Raw genomic sequence first — 21062 nt, 5'->3', positions numbered from 1 at the left:
TCTTATATTAAAAAAAATGATATAAAATAATAAAAAAAAAAAAAAAAAAAATATAATATAATATAAATGTATAAGGAAAAAATGATTATTCCCATATTATCTTAGTATTATAGAGGAAAGACCGTTGCTGACCTCTGATATTGTTCAAAACTTATGTATTTATATGATTTTGGCAATTATATGAGTAAATTAAATAATATACATATGAAAATTATTAATTATTATATGTATAAGGGAAAAAATGCTGAAAATATCCCACATTCTCTTAGTATTATAGAGAAAAGCCATTATAGTGAGAGGGTATAGTAGTGTAAACGACCGGAATTACGACAGAGGGTTCAAAAACTACTATAGGTAGGCAGTGGTTGCCGACCTCTCATATTGTTCAAAACTTATGTATTCATATGATTTTGGCAATAATATGAGTAAATTAAATAATATACATATGAAAATGATTAATTATTATATGTATAAGGGAAAAAATAATCATATTATATATGAATAATGGAAAAAAAATGAAATGTTCCTATAATCTCTTAATATATAAGAGAATAGCCCGTATGTTGGGTGGCAAACGGAATTGAAAATACCCGCTTTGAGGACAGCGGGTTCAAAAACTACTATAGGTAGGCAGTGGTTGCCGACCTCCCGCATTATTCGAAATATTTATTTCGGATTATGTTTATATTGGTTACATACAATAAAGTATATTATTATCCGTACAAATTTGTTTCTCAGTTCTATAGAACACGGGACTTGGCTCCGCGGATAATAGGAATATACGCTTTATAGATAATATCGTTGAAACAAAAGTCAAGTTTCTATTATATATAGAATAACAAATCGTTTCCATATATTATCGTTAATTTTTGGAGGCAGGCAAATATTAATTTATTACCTGCCGTATAGTTGGATTATTATATCGTTACGGTATAATACAAATATGGATTCTTATGAAAGAAATATAAAATTATATATTAAATGTGGAAATATTATCATATGCGCTTGGTTTTATGTTATATATTACCAGAGATATATATGAAAAGAGATAAATTTTAAATTTATCTTCAAAATGCAAATGATTTAACTTAATATTTATATTGGTTAAACAAAAATTGTACATGTGTGGATACAATAATTATGTATGTTGGAAATAAAATGATATTTTATAATGAAATATGTATGTATAAAAAGATAAAATTATAGAAATATATATATTACAATAATTAGATGAAATTCTTGTTATATTGGTAAAACAAGTATAAATTAAAAATGAAAATATGGATTACGAATGCTATATAAAAATGGCCGTAATCGAATGGATTTTTTTACTTATATATTTAAAATTTTACCCAAAGGCGAAATATTGAATTTTATTCAATATAATAAAAATCATGGAATTATATAAAGTGAAAAATCTATATATCTATATATCTATTATATTGCTTATTTCGATTCAAAATATATGAATGGAATATGAAGGAAAAACATTATTCTGGTTGATCCTGCCAGTAGTTATATGCTTGTCTCAAAGATTAAGCCATGCATGTCTAAGTACACACGAATTAAAAGTGAAACCGCAAAAGGCTCATTATATCAGTTATGGTTCCTTAGATCGTTAACAGTTACTTGGATAACTGTGGTAATTCTAGAGCTAATACATGCAATTAAAACATGAACCTTATGGGACATGTGCTTTTATTAGGCTAAAACCAAGCGATCGCAAGATCGTTATATTGGTTGAACTCTAGATAACATGCAGATCGTATGGTCTTGTACCGACGACAGATCTTTCAAATGTCTGCCCTATCAACTTTTGATGGTAGTATCTAGGACTACCATGGTTGCAACGGGTAACGGGGAATCAGGGTTCGATTCCGGAGAGGGAGCCTGAGAAACGGCTACCACATCTAAGGAAGGCAGCAGGCGCGTAAATTACCCACTCCCAGCTCGGGGAGGTAGTGACGAAAAATAACAATACAGGACTCATATCCGAGGCCCTGTAATTGGAATGAGTACACTTTAAATCCTTTAACAAGGACCAATTGGAGGGCAAGTCTGGTGCCAGCAGCCGCGGTAATTCCAGCTCCAATAGCGTATATTAAAGTTGTTGCGGTTAAAACGTTCGTAGTTGAACTTGTGCTTCATACGGGTAGTACAACTTACAATTGTGGTTAGTACTATACCTTTATGTATGTAAGCGTATTACCGGTGGAGTTCTTATATGTGATTAAATACTTGTATTTTTTCATATGTTCCTCCTATTTAAAAACCTGCACTAGTGCTCTTAAACGAGTGTTATTGTGGGCCGGTACTATTACTTTGAACAAATTAGAGTGCTTAAAGCAGGCTTCAAATGCCTGAATATTCTGTGCATGGGATAATGAAATAAGACCTCTGTTCTGCTTTCATTGGTTTTCAGATCAAGAGGTAATGATTAATAGAAGCAGTTTGGGGGCATTAGTATTACGACGCGAGAGGTGAAATTCTTGGACCGTCGTAAGACTAACTTAAGCGAAAGCATTTGCCAAAGATGTTTTCATTAATCAAGAACGAAAGTTAGAGGTTCGAAGGCGATCAGATACCGCCCTAGTTCTAACCATAAACGATGCCAGCTAGCAATTGGGTGTAGCTACTTTTATGGCTCTCTCAGTCGCTTCCCGGGAAACCAAAGCTTTTGGGCTCCGGGGGAAGTATGGTTGCAAAGCTGAAACTTAAAGGAATTGACGGAAGGGCACCACCAGGAGTGGAGCCTGCGGCTTAATTTGACTCAACACGGGAAAACTTACCAGGTCCGAACATAAGTGTGTAAGACAGATTGATAGCTCTTTCTCGAATCTATGGGTGGTGGTGCATGGCCGTTCTTAGTTCGTGGAGTGATTTGTCTGGTTAATTCCGATAACGAACGAGACTCAAATATATTAAATAGATATCTTCAGGATTATGGTGCTGAAGCTTATGTAGCCTTCATTCATGGTGGCAGTAAAATGTTTATTGTGTTTGAATGTGTTTATGTAAGTGGAGCCGTACCTGTTGGTTTGTCCCATTATAAGGACACTAGCTTCTTAAATGGACAAATTGCGTCTAGCAATAATGAGATTGAGCAATAACAGGTCTGTGATGCCCTTAGATGTCCTGGGCTGCACGCGCGCTACAATGAAAGTATCAACGTGTATTTCCTAGACCGAGAGGTCCGGGTAAACCGCTGAACCACTTTCATGCTTGGGATTGTGAACTGAAACTGTTCACATGAACTTGGAATTCCCAGTAAGTGTGAGTCATTAACTCGCATTGATTACGTCCCTGCCCTTTGTACACACCGCCCGTCGCTACTACCGATTGAATTATTTAGTGAGGTCTCCGGACGTGATCACTGTGACGCCTTGCGTGTTACGGTTGTTTCGCAAAAGTTGACCGAACTTGATTATTTAGAGGAAGTAAAAGTCGTAACAAGGTTTCCGTAGGTGAACCTGCGGAAGGATCATTATTGTATAATATCCTTATCGTTAATAAACATTTGTTATAATACAAATAAATACAATTTACCAAAATAAAAATATTACAAAATGATTCCACGGAATCAAAAGTTAAAGTCAAAATAAAATGAAGATGGCTTTTATTTTATATGTGGGGCTTGGCAACCTCATAAAAAGACTTTAACATTATTAATGTTGTTGTGCGTATTTGTGGCAGTACCTACTACAACAATGGCGTTTCCTATAAAAACAAATTCTCGAAAATGGAAATCGAAGAAACTGAACAAAATTTGAAAGTAGAAGTCGAATTAAAATTAAAATAATTTTGAATGTGGTATTCAAAATAAGTGTGTGTGTATATGGACCATAATATACACGCGTTGCGAATATGTATTGTTCATCTATGTTATGAGCATACGTTGGCTAATGCAACAACCTAAAATATACAATGTTTGTACCTGTCATCCATCAGGTTAATGTTTTATATAAATTTTGCAGTATGTGTCACCCAAAATAGCAAACCATAACCAGATTTTTATGATACATAATGCTTATATGAAACTAAGACATATCGCAACATTTATTTTTAGGTATAAAAATAAATTTATTGAAGGAATTGATATATGCCAGTAAAATGGTGTATTTTTAATTTCTTTCAATAAAAACAATATTGATATTATATAAAAATGAATTATAAAACTCTAAGCGGTGGATCACTCGGCTCATGGGTCGATGAAGAACGCAGCAAACTGTGCGTCATCGTGTGAACTGCAGGACACATGAACATCGACATTTTGAACGCATATCGCAGTCCATGCTGTTATGTACTTTAATTAATTTTATAGTGCTGCTTGGACTACATATGGTTGAGGGTTGTAAGACTATGCTAATTAAGTTGTTTATAAATTTTTTATAAGCATATGGTATATTATTGGATTAATAAATAATGATTTTATTCATAATATTAAAAAAGAAATGAAAAACATTATCTCACATTTGAATGTGAAAAACGAAGAGAAATATTTTCTTTTTCAATCAAATAATACTGAGAAATGTCTAGCATAAAAAATTGAAATATTTTTCATCTAGAATTGTCTCTTATTAATGATTCGGAAAAAGAAAAATCTTGGTTTTGTTATTATTCTTCGTTGGTTCGTTAAATGGATAAAAAATAACTTTGCTTACAAGAACTATTGGAACTATTTATAACGAATTTAATTGATTGTTTTATCATTTATATATAAAGAATTTATGGCAAAAAATAGTTATATATACAACCTCAACTCATATGGGACTACCCCTGAATTTAAGCATATTAATTAGGGGAGGAAAAGAAACTAACAAGGATTTTCTTAGTAGCGGCGAGCGAAAAGAAAACAGTTCAGCACTAAGTCACTTTGTCTATATGGCAAATGTGAGATGCAGTGTATGGAGCGTCAATATTCTAGTATGAGAAATTAATGATTTAAGTCCTTCTTAAATGAGGCCATTTACCCATAGAGGGTGCCAGGCCCGTATAACGTTAATGATTACTAGATGATGTTTCCAAAGAGTCGTGTTGCTTGATAGTGCAGCACTAAGTGGGTGGTAAACTCCATCTAAAACTAAATATAACCATGAGACCGATAGTAAACAAGTACCGTGAGGGAAAGTTGAAAAGAACTCTGAATAGAGAGTTAAACAGTACGTGAAACTGCTTAGAGGTTAAGCCCGATGAACCTGAATATCCGTTATGGAAAATTCATCATTAAATTGTAATATTTAAATAATATTATTAAGAATAATGTGCATTTTTTCCATATAAGGACATTGTAATCTATTAGCATATCCCAAATTTATCATAAAATATAACTTATAGTTTATTCCAATTAAATTGCTTGCATTTTAACACAGAATAAATGTTATTAATTTGATAAAGTGCTGATAGATTTATATTATTACAGAGCGTTAATTTTTCGGAATTATATAATGGCATAATTATCATTGATTTTTGTGTTTATTATATGCTCTTGTATGATTAACAATGCGAAAGATTCAGGATACCTTCGGGACCCGTCTTGAAACACGGACCAAGGAGTCTAACATATGTGCAAGTTATTGGGATGTAAACCTAATAGCGTAATTAACTTGACTAATAATGGGATTAGTTTTTTAGCTATTTATAGCTAATTAACACAATCCCGGGGCGTTCTATATAGTTATGTATAATGTATATTTATATTATTTATGCCTCTAACTGGAACGTACCTTGAGCATATATGCTGTGACCCGAAAGATGGTGAACTATACTTGATCAGGTTGAAGTCAGGGGAAACCCTGATGGAAGACCGAAACAGTTCTGACGTGCAAATCGATTGTCAGAATTGAGTATAGGGGCGAAAGACCAATCGAACCATCTAGTAGCTGGTTCCTTCCGAAGTTTCCCTCAGGATAGCTGGTGCATTTTAATATTATATAAAATAATCTTATCTGGTAAAGCGAATGATTAGAGGCCTTAGGGTCGAAACGATCTTAACCTATTCTCAAACTTTAAATGGGTAAGAACCTTAACTTTCTTGATATGAAGTTCAAGGTTATGATATAATGTGCCCAGTGGGCCACTTTTGGTAAGCAGAACTGGCGCTGTGGGATGAACCAAACGTAATGTTACGGTGCCCAAATTAACAACTCATGCAGATACCATGAAAGGCGTTGGTTGCTTAAAACAGCAGGACGGTGATCATGGAAGTCGAAATCCGCTAAGGAGTGTGTAACAACTCACCTGCCGAAGCAACTAGCCCTTAAAATGGATGGCGCTTAAGTTGTATACCTATACATTACCGCTAAAGTAGATGATTTATATTACTTGTGATATAAATTTTGAAACTTTAGTGAGTAGGAAGGTACAATGGTATGCGTAGAAGTGTTTGGCGTAAGCCTGCATGGAGCTGCCATTGGTACAGATCTTGGTGGTAGTAGCAAATAATCGAATGAGACCTTGGAGGACTGAAGTGGAGAAGGGTTTCGTGTGAACAGTGGTTGATCACGAGTTAGTCGGTCCTAAGTTCAAGGCGAAAGCCGAAAATTTTCAAGTAAAACAAAAATGCCTAACTATATAAACAAAGCGAATATAATACACTTGAATAATTTTGAACGAAAGGGAATACGGTTCCAATTCCGTAACCTGTTGAGTATCCGTTTGTTATTAAATATGGGCCTCGTGCTCATCCTGGCAACAGGAACGACCATAAAGAAGCCGTCGAGAGATATCGGAAGAGTTTTCTTTTCTGTTTTATAGCCGTACTACCATGGAAGTCTTTCGCAGAGAGATATGGTAGATGGGCTAGAAGAGCATGACATATACTGTTGTGTCGATATTTTCTCCTCGGACCTTGAAAATTTATGGTGGGGACACGCAAACTTCTCAACAGGCCGTACCAATATCCGCAGCTGGTCTCCAAGGTGAAGAGTCTCTAGTCGATAGAATAATGTAGGTAAGGGAAGTCGGCAAATTAGATCCGTAACTTCGGGATAAGGATTGGCTCTGAAGATTGAGATAGTCGGGCTTGATTGGGAAACAATAACATGGTTTATGTGCTCGTTCTGGGTAAATAGAGTTTCTAGCATTTATGTTAGTTACTTGTTCCCCGGATAGTTTAGTTACGTAGCCAATTGTGGAACTTTCTTGCTAAAATTTTTAAGAATACTATTTGGGTTAAACCAATTAGTTCTTATCAATTATAACGATTATCAATTAACAATCAATTCAGAACTGGCACGGACTTGGGGAATCCGACTGTCTAATTAAAACAAAGCATTGTGATGGCCCTAGCGGGTGTTGACACAATGTGATTTCTGCCCAGTGCTCTGAATGTCAAAGTGAAGAAATTCAAGTAAGCGCGGGTCAACGGCGGGAGTAACTATGACTCTCTTAAGGTAGCCAAATGCCTCGTCATCTAATTAGTGACGCGCATGAATGGATTAACGACGGACGTGTTTTCGTTGCGCTCGTGTACAGATTGCGAATAACTAAGTTTTCCTTGTTTGGAAAGTAATTAAATCGGTGATTTAGTGCTCCGCGGAAGTCGAGTGAAAATTGTCGAGTGTTAAAAACAAGCGGTTTGGAAATTATTAACAATAAACTATTGGAAATTTTCCACTCCGCACGTGCTGCGAGGCGAGCTTACGAGTAAGTTTTTCGAGTAAGCTTTTTGAGCAGCTGTCAAAAAGCTTATTGGTGGCAGTCACTGCTAGGGTTTGTGTCTAGGGACAGTTTAGTGCTACCAGACGCTACCGATAGGTGGAGCTCTAGAGCATCTACCTTTTGTCAGTGAGCAAACGAGCATACGGTTGCTGGCGTCGACGGTAGGAGGAGCCACCATCGGAGTTATGCCGACCGAGAGCGACAGCAGTGCGAGTGCCTTGAGCGGATGTAGTGCCTCGAGGAAATCCAGACGAGGCAGGCGCAGAAGCCATCTGGCCTCTAAGAGCTCGGCGCCGACGCAGGCGAAATTGGTTGCCCTGGCGTCGAATGGAGTGCCAGAACCCGTTGGTGTACTTGAGGAGGCGTTTTCGTCGCTGGAGGACGCCCGGGCGGCTACGGCAAACGCTGCCATCGATGCTGCCCCCCCCAACGCTGCTGCCACCGCTGTTGATCCTACTGCTGCCCCTGCTGCCGACCACACTGCTGCCTCCGCCGTTTCCACTGCTGCTAAAATTGTTGCCACCACTGCCACCGCCGCTACCGCTGCCGCCCGTGCTGGGCAAGCAGCCATGATGGCAGAGCTGTCGGCCACCCAGCGCATGGTGAGAAGCAGCTTCCGCAGCCTAGGAGAAGTGGACACGGAAGAGCTCTCGTATGCTATCAGCCGCTACGATGAGCTGGTGCTGGCGTTAATGCTCCGGTGTGGAGAACTGGAGACGCGGCTCGCTATGCCGCCACCGCCGCCGCCGTCGTCGAATCCGTTAAAGAATACGGCCGCCAATGCTCCCCAGATGCCACAGGTTGCACCCATCGCTGCCCCGCGGACCACCAAGGTTCGCGAGACGTGGTCAGCGGTGGTGAAGTGCGACGACCCTGCGCTATCGGGGAAAGCTATAGCGGAAAAGGTGCGAACGATGGTTGCACCCTCCCTCGGAGTCAGAGTACATGAGGTACGTGAGCTCCGTCGAGGTGGTGGTGCGATCATTCGTACTCCTTCAGTTGGAGAGCTGCAGAAGGTGGTAGCATCAAAGAGGTTCGCTGAAGTTGGGCTAAATGTGGCACGGAATGCGGCCGAGAAGCCGAAGGTCGTCGTCTATGACGTCGACACAGCTATCGGCCCTGAGGAATTCATGCAGGAGCTGCATGGAAATAACTTCGACAGCGATATGACTATGTCCCAATTTAAGAAGTCCGTGCACCTGTGACCAAGGCGTGGTCGGTAACCGACGGCGCCACAGTAAATGTAACGCTAGAGGTAGACGACCGCGCGATGGCGAAGCTTGATGTAGGTCGTGTCTACATCAAGTGGTTCTCATTCCGATGCCGAGCACAGGTCCGCACATACGCCTGCCACAGATGCGTGGGTTTCGACCACAAGGTCAGCGAATGCCGGCAGAAGGACAATGTCTGCCGCCAGTGCGGGCAACAAGGCCACACCGCGGCAAAGTGCCAAAACCCGGTGGACTGCCGGAACTGCCGTCACAGAGGGCAACCCTCGGGGCATTACATGCTCTCGAACGTGTGCCCGATATACGGGGCGTTGCTGGCGAGGGTGCAAGCTAGACATTAATGTTAGCTTCATCCAAGCGAACTGTGGCCGAGGCAGAGCTGCGACCATCGAGCTCGGAGTCCGACTCAGGAGATCGGAGTCTATGTTCGCGCTGGTGCAGGAGCCGTATCTCGGCGGGGACGGAATGGATGTGCTGCCTGAAGGAATGAGAATTTCACCGATCGGCGAGGGAAGGCAGCCATCCTAGTAGATCAACAGGAAGCCATCTGTATGCCAGTGGAGACCCTCACCACGGATTATGGCGTATGTCTGGTCGTTAAAGGGAGCTTTGGCTCAATCTTCCTTTGCGCCGCATACTGCCAGTTCGATGCACCTCTGGAACCGTACCTCCGGTACATGGATGCGGTCCTGCTGCAGGCCAGCAGAACCCCCGCAATCCTGGGCCTCGACGCGAATGCAGTGTCCCCCATGTGGCTTAGCAAACTCTCTCGTCATGCCGAGGGGCAAGCTAACTACAGACGGGGTGAGCTGCTGTCAGAGTGGATGCTGGAGGCAAGAGTCGCCGCCCTAAACCAGTCAACAGAGGTGTACACGTTCGATAATCACAGAGCTACTAGCGATATCGACGTGACAATCGTCAATGAGGCAGCATCTATATGGGCCACATATGAGTGGAGAGTGGACGAGTGGGAATTGAGTGACCACAACATCATTACTGTTGTGGCCGAACCAACTACCGCGCGCGCAGTTGAGAGCATAGCTCCTGTGCCGTCCTGGAACTTCTCCAATGCACGTTGGCGATTGTTCAAGGAGGAAATGGTGAGTAGAGCAGCCGAACTTCCGGAAAACTTCTCAGAGTCGCCGTTGGACCAGCAAGTTTCGACCCTGCGCAGTATAGTACATAATGTATGTGATATTGCGCTGGGAAGAAAGTCAATTCGATCGCCCAACAGGAGAGCACGTTGGTGGACTGCCGACCTCTGCGCTGCAAGGCGCGAAGTCCGGAGACTTCGTCGCCTACTCCAAGATGGAAGGCGTCGTGATGACGGTGCCGCTATAGAGGTGTAGTGGTCGAGCTGAGGCGGGCCTCAGCAAACTACAAGAAGCTCATTGGGAGGGCGAAAATGGATGACTGGAAACGCTTCGTGGGAGATCATGCCGACGACCCATGGGGGCGCGTCTACAAGATTTGCCGAGGCCGCAGAAAGTGCACGGAGATTGGGTGCCTCCGCGTGAATGGCGAGCTCATCACTGATTGGGGTGACTGTGCACGAGTGCTCCTCCGCAATTTCTTCCCAGTTGCGGAGTCCGAAGCACCGACTGCCATCGCGGAGGAAGTCCCACCGGCCCTCGAAGAATTCGAGGTTGATGCATGTGTTGCCCGGTTGAAGAGCAGGCGCTCTCCCGGCTTGGACGGCATCAATGGCACATCTGCAAGGCAGTCTGGCGCGCCATACCCGAGCACCTAGCATCGTTGTTTTCCCGATGCATCCCGATTAGGATACTTTCCCGCTGAGTGGAAGTGCCCACGAGTTGTCTCGCTGCTCAAAGGGCCAGATAAGGACAAGTGTGAGCCCTCCTCATATAGAGGAATATGCTTGCTGCCAGTCTTGGTAAGGTGCTCGAGGCCATCATGGTGAATCGTGTGAGAGAAGTTCTTCCGGAAGGCTGCAGATGGCAGTTTGGATTTCGCCAAGGACGATGTGTGGAGGATGCTTGGAGACACGTGAAGAGCCAGTGTTTGTGCCAGCCCGGCGCAATACGTGCTCGGCACATTCGTGGACTTCAAAGGAGCATTCGACAACGTCGAATGGAGTGCTGCACTCCGCCGACTAGCAGACTTGGGATGCCGGGAGATGGGCTTGTGGCAGAGCTTTTTTCCCGCCGAAGAGCAGTGATCCGAAGCAGTTCCGTACTGTGAAGTACCGGTAACTAGAGGCTGCCCGCAGGGGTCAATCAGTGGCCATTTATCTGGGACATTCTGATGGATTACTGCTTCAGCGTCTCCAGCCGTATTGCCAGCTGAGTGCATACGCTGATGACTTGCTGCTTCTCGTCGAGGGAAATTCCCGAGCTATGCTAGAGGAAAAAGGAGCACAGCTGATGTCCATCGTAGAACGTGGGGAGCGGAAGTTGGCGTTGCCGTCTCGACCAGCAAGAGGTAATAATGCTGTAAAAGGTGCCTTGAGACGTGCGCTACGGTGAGGTTTGCTGGAGCGAACTTCCGTATGTGCGTAGCTGTCGGTACCTTGGCATCACGGTCAGTGAAGGAATGAAATTCCTCAGCACATAGCTTCGCTTCGCCAGCGGATGACCGGAGTCGTTGGAGCATTGGCGCGTGTGCTTCGAGCCGACTGGGGCTCATCCTCGAGCCAGGCGGACCATATATGACGGACTCATGGCAACCTTGTGTGCTGTTTGGTGCCCCGGTATGGTATGACACCGGCCGAGCAAGTAGCCGCCGGAGACGACTAGCCTCTCCTGCCAGAGGCTAATCCTGCTTGGATGCCTTTCGTATGCCGAACAGTGTCACAGGGGCACTGCAGTACTTGGTGGAGCTCCCCGCTTGACTGGCTGCTAAGTTTTTAGCGGGTCAATACAAGCTGAAGCGTGGATACCCGCTGGAGGAGAACGACTGGCTATATGACGAGGACACTACGTGTCTAAGCTGGAAGCAGAGGAAGACTCGCCTAGAAGAGTGCTTACTGCAGAGTTGGCAGAACAGATGGGATGATGACAGCGAACCAGGACGGGTGACGCATAAATTCATCCCATATGTCACTCTCGCCTATCGGGATCCAAGATTTGGATTCTCGATGAGGACGTCTTACCTGCTGACAGGTCACGGGTCGTTTAACGCATTTTTGCAAGGGAGAGCCCTCAGCGATACCACTGCTTGCGCTTGTGGAGATCCATATGAGGACTGGATGCACATATTGTGCGCTTGCCCCCTATATGCAGATTTGCGGAACCTCGATGGACTTGGAGTGCAGCGCCTTGGCGAAAACTGGACCTTCGATAGAATCCTGGAAGATCAACAGAGGACTCAACGGCTGGCAGTGTTTGCGGACGAAGTGTTCCGTAGGAGGGGTGTTTAGCCCAACAACTTCGCCGTGTGGTTAGCGGCGAGAATACTTCCACAGTCCGCTATTGCTTGTCGTAAGAGGCGACTAATATAGCCATAGGTCCCTCTAACCCTGCTTGTCGGAGCAAAAGGAGGAGGCCCACCGAGCCTCTTTCGGTACCACGGGTTGTGCAGCTATCCAAGACTGCACATTGAGGTAGGCCCCCTGGTGGGAGTATCGTGGTGGCTGTGGTTGGTACCCATATCGCGGGTAGAGCCTTCGTGTTCGACGTTTGAGTTACGGTGCTAGTTGCGCAAAACTCGGGTGCTGTGACCCAGAGATCAGTAGAGATTTTAGGTAGATCTCGCTCCTCAGCGGGGAGTGCTTGCCCGGCAAGCAAGTACTCGAATTGCTAGCGGGGAAAGAAGACCCTTTTGAGCTTGACTCTAATCTGGCAGTGTAAGGAGACATAAGAGGTGTAGAATAAGTGGGAGATATTAGACCTCGGTTTGGTATCGTCAATGAAATACCACTACTCTTATTGTTTCCTTACTTACTTGATTAAATGGAACGTGTATCATTTCCTAGCCATTATACGGATATTTTATTATATCTTATGGTATTGGGTTTTGATGCAAGCTTCTTGATCAAAGTATCACGAGTTTGTTATATAATCGCAAAACAAATTCTTTAATAAAACGATGCATTTATGTATTTTTGATTTGAAAATTTGGTATAACTCCAATTACTCAGGTATGATCCAATTCAAGGACATTGCCAGGTAGGGAGTTTGACTGGGGCGGTACATCTCTCAAATAATAACGGAGGTGTCCCAAGGCCAGCTCAGTGCGGACAGAAACCACACATAGAGCAAAAGGGCAAATGCTGACTTGATCTCGGTGTTCAGTACACACAGGGACAGCAAAAGCTCGGCCTATCGATCCTTTTGGTTTAAAGAGTTTTTAACAAGAGGTGTCAGAAAAGTTACCATAGGGATAACTGGCTTGTGGCGGCCAAGCGTTCATAGCGACGTCGCTTTTTGATCCTTCGATGTCGGCTCTTCCTATCATTGTGAAGCAAAATTCACCAAGCGTTGGATTGTTCACCCATGCAAGGGAACGTGAGCTGGGTTTAGACCGTCGTGAGACAGGTTAGTTTTACCCTACTAATGACAAAACGTTGTTGCGACAGCATTCCTGCGTAGTACGAGAGGAACCGCAGGTACGGACCAATGGCACAATACTTGTTCGAGCGAACAGTGGTATGACGCTACGTCCGTTGGATTATGCCTGAACGCCTCTAAGGTCGTATCCGTGCTGGACTGCAATGATAAATAAGGGGCAATTTGCATTGTATGGCTTCTAAACCATTTAAAGTTTATAATTTATTTTATAAACGACAATGGATGTGATGCCAATGTAATTTGTAACATAGTAAATTAGGAGGATCTTCGATCACCTGATGCCGCGCTAGTTACATATAAAAGCATTATTTAATACAATGACAAAAGCCTAGAATCAATTGTAAACGACTTTTGTAACAGGCAAGGTGTTGTAAGTGGTTGAGCAGCTGCCATACTGCGATCCACTGAAGCTTATCCTTTGCTTGATGATTCGATAAATAAATGATTTTTCCTGTAGCCAAACAAACACCTCGTCATCAATTTAGTGACGCATATGATATTGTCCCTATCATATAATTTTTGATATAAAGACTTTAAAGAATTATATCAAGTTGCCAAATACCTCGTCATCAATTTAGTGACGCATATGATATTGAAGACTCAAGTTTCGTTAGTGACGCATATGATATTGTCCCTATCACATCAAGTTGCCAAATACCTCGTCATCAATTTAGTGACGCATATGATATTGTCCCTATCATATAATTAATATAAAGACTTTAATGAATTGTGTCAAGTTGCCAAACACCTCGTCATCAATTTAGTGACGCATATGATATTGTCCCTATCATATAATTTTTGATATAAAACTTTAAAGAATTGTATCAAGTTGCCAAATACCTCGTCATCAATTTAGTGACGCATATGATATTGTCCCTATCATATAATTAATATAAAGACTTTAATGAATTGTGTCAAGTTGCCAAACACCTCGTCATTTAGTGACGCATATGATATTGTCCCTATCATATAATTTTTGATATAAAGACTTTAAAGAATTATATCAAGTTGCCAAATACCTCGTCATCAATTTAGTGACGCATATGATATTGTCCTATCATATAATTAATATAAAGACTTTAATGAATTGTGTCAAGTTGCCAAACACCTCGTCATCAATTTAGTGACGCATATGATATTGTCCCTATCATATAATTTTGATATAAAAACTTTAAAGAATTGTATCAAGTTGCCCAAATACCTCGTCATCAATTTAGTGACGCATATGATATTGTCCTATCATATAATTAATATAAAGACTTTAATGAATTGTGTCAAGTTGCCAAACACCTCGTCATCAATTTAGTGACGCATATGATATTGTCCCTATCATATAATTTTTGATATAAAAACTTTAAAGAATTGTATCAAGTTGCCAAATACCTCGTCATCAATTAGTGACGCATGATATTGTCTCTATCATATAATTAATATAAAGACTTTAATGAATTGTGTCAAGTTGCCAAACACCTCGTCATCAATTTAGTGACGCATATGATATTGTCCCTATCATATAATTTTTGATATAAAGACTTTAAAGAATTCTATCAAGTTGCCAAATACCTCGTCATCAATTTAGTGACGCATATGATATTGTCTCTATCATATAATTAATATAAAGACTTTAATGATTGTGTCACGTTGCCAAACACCTCGTCATCAATTTAGTGACGCATATGATATTGTCCCTATCATATAAATTAATATAAAGACTTTTTAAAGAATTGTATCAAGTTGCCAAACACCTCGTCATCAACTACTATATTATGGTTGCGCCGACCCTTCATATTGTATTCTCTTATGTCTTCATAGGATTTTGGCAATTATACGAGTAAATTAAATAATATACATATGAAAATGATTAATTATTATATGTATAAGGGAAAAAAATGCTGAAATATTCCCATATTATCTTAGTATTATAGAGGAAAGACCGTTGCCGACCTCTGATATTGTTCAAAACTTATGTATTTATATGATTTTGGCAATTATATGAGTAAATTAAATAATATACATATAAAATGATTAAATATTATATGTATAAATGTATAAGGAAAAAATGATGAAATATTCCCACATTATCTTAGTATTATAGAGGAAAGACGACCGTTGCTGACCTCTGATATTGTTCAAAACTTATGTATTTATATGATTTTGGCAATAATATGAGTAAATTAAATAATATACATATGAAAATGATTAATATTATATGTATAATGTATAGGGAAAAAATGCTGAAAATATTCCCATATTATCTTAGTATTATAGAGGAAAGACCGTTGCTGACCTCTGATATTGTCAAAACTTATGTATTTATATGATTTTGGCAATTATATGAGTAAATTAAATAATATACATATGAAAATTATTAATTATTATATGTATAGGGGAAAAAAATGCTGAAATATTCCCACATTCTCTTAGTATTATAGAGAAAAGCCATTATAGTGAGAGGGTATAGTAGTGTAAAACGACCGGAATTACGACAGAGGGTTCAAAAACTACTATAGGTAGGCAGTGGTTGCCGACCTCTTCATATTGTTCAAAACTTATGTATTCATATGATTTGGCAATTATATGAGTAAATTAAATAATATACATATGAAAATTATTAATTATTATATGTATAGGGGAAAAAATGCTGAAATATTCCCACATTCTCTTAGTATTATAGAGAAAAGCCATTATAGTGAGAGGGTATAGTAGTGTAAACGACCGGAATTACGACAGAGGGTTCAAAAACTACTATAGGTAGGCAGTGGTTGCCGACCTCTCATATTGTTCAAAACTTATGTATTCATATGATTTTGGCAATTATATGAGTAAATTAAATAATATACATATGAAAATTATTAATTATTATATGTATAGGGAAAAAAATGCTGAAATATTCCCACATTCTCTTAGTATTATAGAGAAAAGCCATTATAGTGAGAGGGTATAGTAGTGTAAACGACCGGAATTACGACAGAGGGTTCAAAAACTACTATAGGTAGGCAGTGGTTGCCGACCTCTCATATTGTTCAAAACTTATGTATTCATATGATTTTGGCAATTATATGAGTAAATTAAATAATATACATATGAAAATTATTAATTATTATATGTATAGGGAAAAATGCTGAAATATCCCACATTCTCTTAGTATTATAGAGAAAAGCCATTATAGTGAGAGGGTATAGTAGTGTAAACGACCGGAATTACGACAGAGGGTTCAAAAACTACTATAGGTAGGCAGTGGTTGCCGACCTCTCATATTGTTCAAAACTTATGTATTCATATGATTTTGGCAATAATATGAGTAAATTAAATAATATACATATGAAAATGATTAATTATTATATGTATAAGGGAAAAATGCTGAAAATATCCCACATTCTCTTAGTATTATAGAGAAAAGCCATTATAGTGAGAGGGTATAGTAGTGTAAACGACCGGAATTACGACAGAGGGTTCAAAAACTACTATAGTAGGCAGTGGTTGCCGACCTCTCATATTGTTCAAAACTTATGTATTCATATGATTTTGGCAATAATATGAGTAAATTAAATAATATACATATGAAAATGATTAATTATTATATGTATAAGGGAAAAAATGCTGAAAATATCCCACATTCTCTTAGTATTATAGAGAAAAGCCATTATAGTGAGAGGGTATAGTAGTGTAAACGACCGGAATTACGACAGAGGGTTCAAAAACTACTATAGGTAGGCAGTGGTTGCCGACCTCTCATATTGTTCAAAACTTATGTATTCATATGATTTTGGCAATAAAATGAGTAAATTAAATAATATACATATGAAAATGATTAATTATTATATGTATAAGGGAAAAAATAATCATATTATATATGAATAATGGAAAAAAAAATGAAATGTTCCTATAATCTCTTAATATATAAGAGAATAGCCCGTATGTTGGGTGGCAAACGGAATTGAAAATACCCGCTTTGAGGACAGCGGGTTCAAAAACTACTATAGGTAGGCAGTGGTTGCCGACCTCCCGCATTATTCGAAATATTTATTTCGGATTATGTTTATATTGGTTACATACAATAAAGTATATTATTATCCGTACAAATTTGTTTCTCAGTTCTATAGAACACGGGACTTGGCTCCGCGGATAATAGGAATATACGCTTTATAGATAATATCGTTGAAACAAAAGTCAAGTTTCTATTATATATAGAATAACAATCGTTTCCATATATTATCGTTAATTTTTGGAGGCAGGCAAATATTAATTTATTACCTGCCGTATAGTTGGATTATTATATCGTTACGGTATAATACAAATATGGATTCTTATGAAAGAAATATAAAATTATATATTAATGTGGAAATATTATCATATGCGCTTGGTTTTATGTTATATATTACCAGAGATATATATGAAAAGAGATAAATTTTAAATTTATCTTCAAAATGCAAATGATTTAACTTAATATTTATATTGGTTAAACAAAAATTGTACATGTGTGGATACAATAATTATGTATGTTGGAAATAAAATGATATTTTATAATGAAATATGTATGTATAAAAAGATAAAATTATAGAAATATATATATTACAATAATTAGATGAAATTCTTGTTATATTGGTAAACAAGTATAAATTAAAATGAAAATATGGATTACGAATGCTATATAAAAATGGCCGTAATCGAATGGATTTTTTACTTATATATTTAAAATTTTACCCAAGGCGAAATATTGAATTTTATTCAATATAATAAAATCATGGAATTATATAAAGTGAAAAATCTATATATCTATATATCTATTATATTGCTTATTTCGATTCAAAATATATGAATGGAATATGAAGGAAAAACATTATTCTGGTTGATCCCTGCCAGTAGTTATATGCTTGTCTCAAAGATTAAGCCATGCATGTCTAAGTACACCCGAATTAAAAGTGAAACCGCAAAAGGCTCATTATATCAGTTATGGTTCCTTAGATCGTTAACAGTTACTTGGATAACTGTGGTAATTCTAGAGCTAATACATGCAATTAAAACATGAACCTTATGGACATGTGCTTTTATTAGGCTAAAACCAAGCGATCGCAAGATCGTTATATTGGTTGAACTCTAGATAACATGCAGATCGTATGGTCTTGTAACGACGACAGATCTTTCAAATGTCTGCCCTATCAACTTTTGATGGTAGTATCTAGGACTACCATGGTTGCAACGGGTAACGGGGAATCAGGGTTGATTCCGGAGAGGGAGCCTGAGAAACGGCTACCACATCTAAGGAAGGCAGCAGGCGCGTAAATTACCCACTCCCAGCTCGGGGAGGTAGTGACGAAAAATAACAATACAGGACTCATATCCGAGGCCTGTAATTGGAATGAGTACACTTTAAATCCTTTAACAGGACCAATTGGAGGGCAAGTCTGGTGCCAGCAGCCGCGGTAATTCCAGCTCCAATAGCGTTATTAAAGTTTTGCGGTTAAAACGTTCGTAGTTGAACTTGTGCTTCATACGGGTAGTACAACTTACAATTGTGGTTAGTACTATACTTTATGTATGTAAGCGTATTACCGGTGGAGTTTCTTATATGTGATTAAATACTTGTATTTTTTCATATGTTCTCTATTTAAAAACCTGCACTAGTGCTCTTAAACGAGTGTTATTGGTGGGCCGTACTATTACTTTGAACAAATTAGAGTGTTAAAGCAGGCTTCAAATGCCTGAATATTCTGTGCATGGGATAATGAAATAAGACCTCTGTCTGCTTTCATTGGTTTTCCAGATCAAGAGGTAATGATTAATAGAAGCAGTTTGGGGGCATTAGTATTACGACGCGAGAGGTGAAATTCTTGGACCGTCGTAAGACTAACTTAAGCGAAAGCATTTGCCAAAGATGTTTTCATTAATCAAGAACGAAAGTTAGAGGTTCGAAGGCGATCAGATACGCCCTATTCTAACCATAACGATGCAGCTAGCAATTGGTGTAGCTACTTTTATGGCTCTCTCAGTCGCTTCCGGGAACCAAGCTTTTGGCTCCGGGGGAAGTATGGTTGCAAAGCTGAAACTTAAAGGAATTGACGGAAGGGACCACCAGGAGTGGAGCCTGCGGCTTAATTTGACTCAACGGGAAAACTTACCAGGTCCGAAACATAAGTGTGTAAGCAGATTGATAGCTCTTTCTCGAATCTATGGGTGGTGGTGCATGGCCGTTCTTAGTTGTGGAGTGATTTGTCTGGTTAATTCCGATAACGAACGAGACTCAAATATATTAATAGATATCTTCAGGATTATGGTGCTGAAGCTTATGTAGCCTTCATTCATGTGGCAGTAAAATGTTTATGTGTTTGAATGTGTTATGTAAGTGGAGCCGTACTGTTGGTTTGTCATTATAAGGACACTAGCTTCTTAATGGACAAATTGCGTCTAGCAATAATGAGATTGAGCAATACAGGTCTGTGATGCCCTTAGATGTCTGGGCTGCACGCGCGCTACAATGAAGTATCAACGTGTATTTCCTAGACCGGAGGTCCGGGTAAACGCTGAACACTTTCATGCTTGGATTGTGACTGAAACTGTTCACATGAACTTGGAATTCCAGTAAGTGTGAGTCATTACTCGCATTGATTACGTCCCTGCCTTTGTACACACCGCCCGTCGCTACTACGATTGAATTATTTAGTGAGGTCTCCGGACGTGATCACTGTGACGCCTTGCGTGTTACGGTTGTTTCGCAAAAGTTGACCGAACTTGATTATTTAGAGGAAGTAAAGTCGTAACAAGGTTTCCGTAGGTGAACCTGCGGAAGGATCATTATTGTATAATATCCTTATCGTTAATAAACATTGTTTATATACAATAAATACAATTTACCAAAATAAAAATATTACAAAATGATTCCACGGATAAAAGTTAAAGTCAAAATAAAATGAAGATGCTTTTATTTTATATGGGGCTTGGCAACCTCATAAAAAGACTTAACATTATTAATGTTGTTGTGCGTATTTGTGGCAGTACCTACTACAAAAATGGCGTTTCCTATAAAAACAAATTCTCGAAATGGAAATCGAAGAAACTGAACAAAATTTGAAAGTAGAAGTCGAATTAAAATTAAAATAATTTTGAATGTGGTATTCAAAATAAGTGTGTGTGTATATGGACCATAATATACACGCGTTGCGAATATGTATTGTTCATCTATGTTATGAGCATACGTTGGCTAATGCAACAACCTAAAATATACAATGTTTGTACCTGTCATCCATCAGGTTAATGTTTTATATAAATTTTGCAGTATGTGTCACCCAAAATAGCAAACCATAACCAGATTTTTATGATACATAATGCTTATATGAAACTAAGACATATCGCAACATTTATTTTTAGGTATAAAAAATAAATTTATTGAAGGAATTGATATATGCCAGTAAAATGGTGTATTTTTAATTTCTTTCAATAAAAACAATATTGATATTATATAAAAATGAATTATAAAACTCTAAGCGGTGGATCACTCGGCTCATGGGTCGATGAAGAACGCAGCAAACTGTGCGTCATCGTGTGAACTGCAGGACACATGAACATCGACATTTTGAACGCATATCGCAGTCCATGCTGTTATGTACTTTAATTAATTTATAGTGCTGCTTGGACTACATATGGTTGA

The 21062-nt window shown here is 39.4% G+C and overlaps 2 non-coding genes and 2 pseudogenes across 2 annotated transcripts; all 4 read left to right on the top strand.

Annotated features, from left to right (window-relative positions):
* The first annotated feature begins 1492 nt into the window (after positions 1–1492).
* Positions 1493–3487, top strand: LOC117149571. The gene has a single exon (XR_004460386.1). It is a non-coding gene; the product is annotated as a small subunit ribosomal RNA (ribosomal RNA).
* A 686-nt stretch (positions 3488–4173) lies between these two features.
* LOC117149569 lies at positions 4174–4352 on the top strand. Its single transcript, XR_004460385.1, has one exon. It is a non-coding gene; the product is annotated as a 5.8S ribosomal RNA (ribosomal RNA).
* A 398-nt stretch (positions 4353–4750) lies between these two features.
* On the top strand, positions 4751–13851 carry LOC117149572 (annotated as a pseudogene).
* Positions 13852–20890: 7039 nt separating this feature from the next.
* LOC117149570 lies at positions 20891–21062 on the top strand (annotated as a pseudogene; the record flags this gene model as incomplete).

The sequence above is a fragment of the Drosophila mauritiana genome, unplaced genomic scaffold (genome assembly GCF_004382145.1).
Source record: "Drosophila mauritiana strain mau12 unplaced genomic scaffold, ASM438214v1 U_246, whole genome shotgun sequence".
In the NCBI taxonomy this organism is placed as follows: Eukaryota; Metazoa; Arthropoda; class Insecta; order Diptera; family Drosophilidae; genus Drosophila; species Drosophila mauritiana.
The sequence above is the reverse complement of the archived record's forward strand: the minus strand, read 5'-3'. Positions and strand labels throughout refer to the sequence as shown.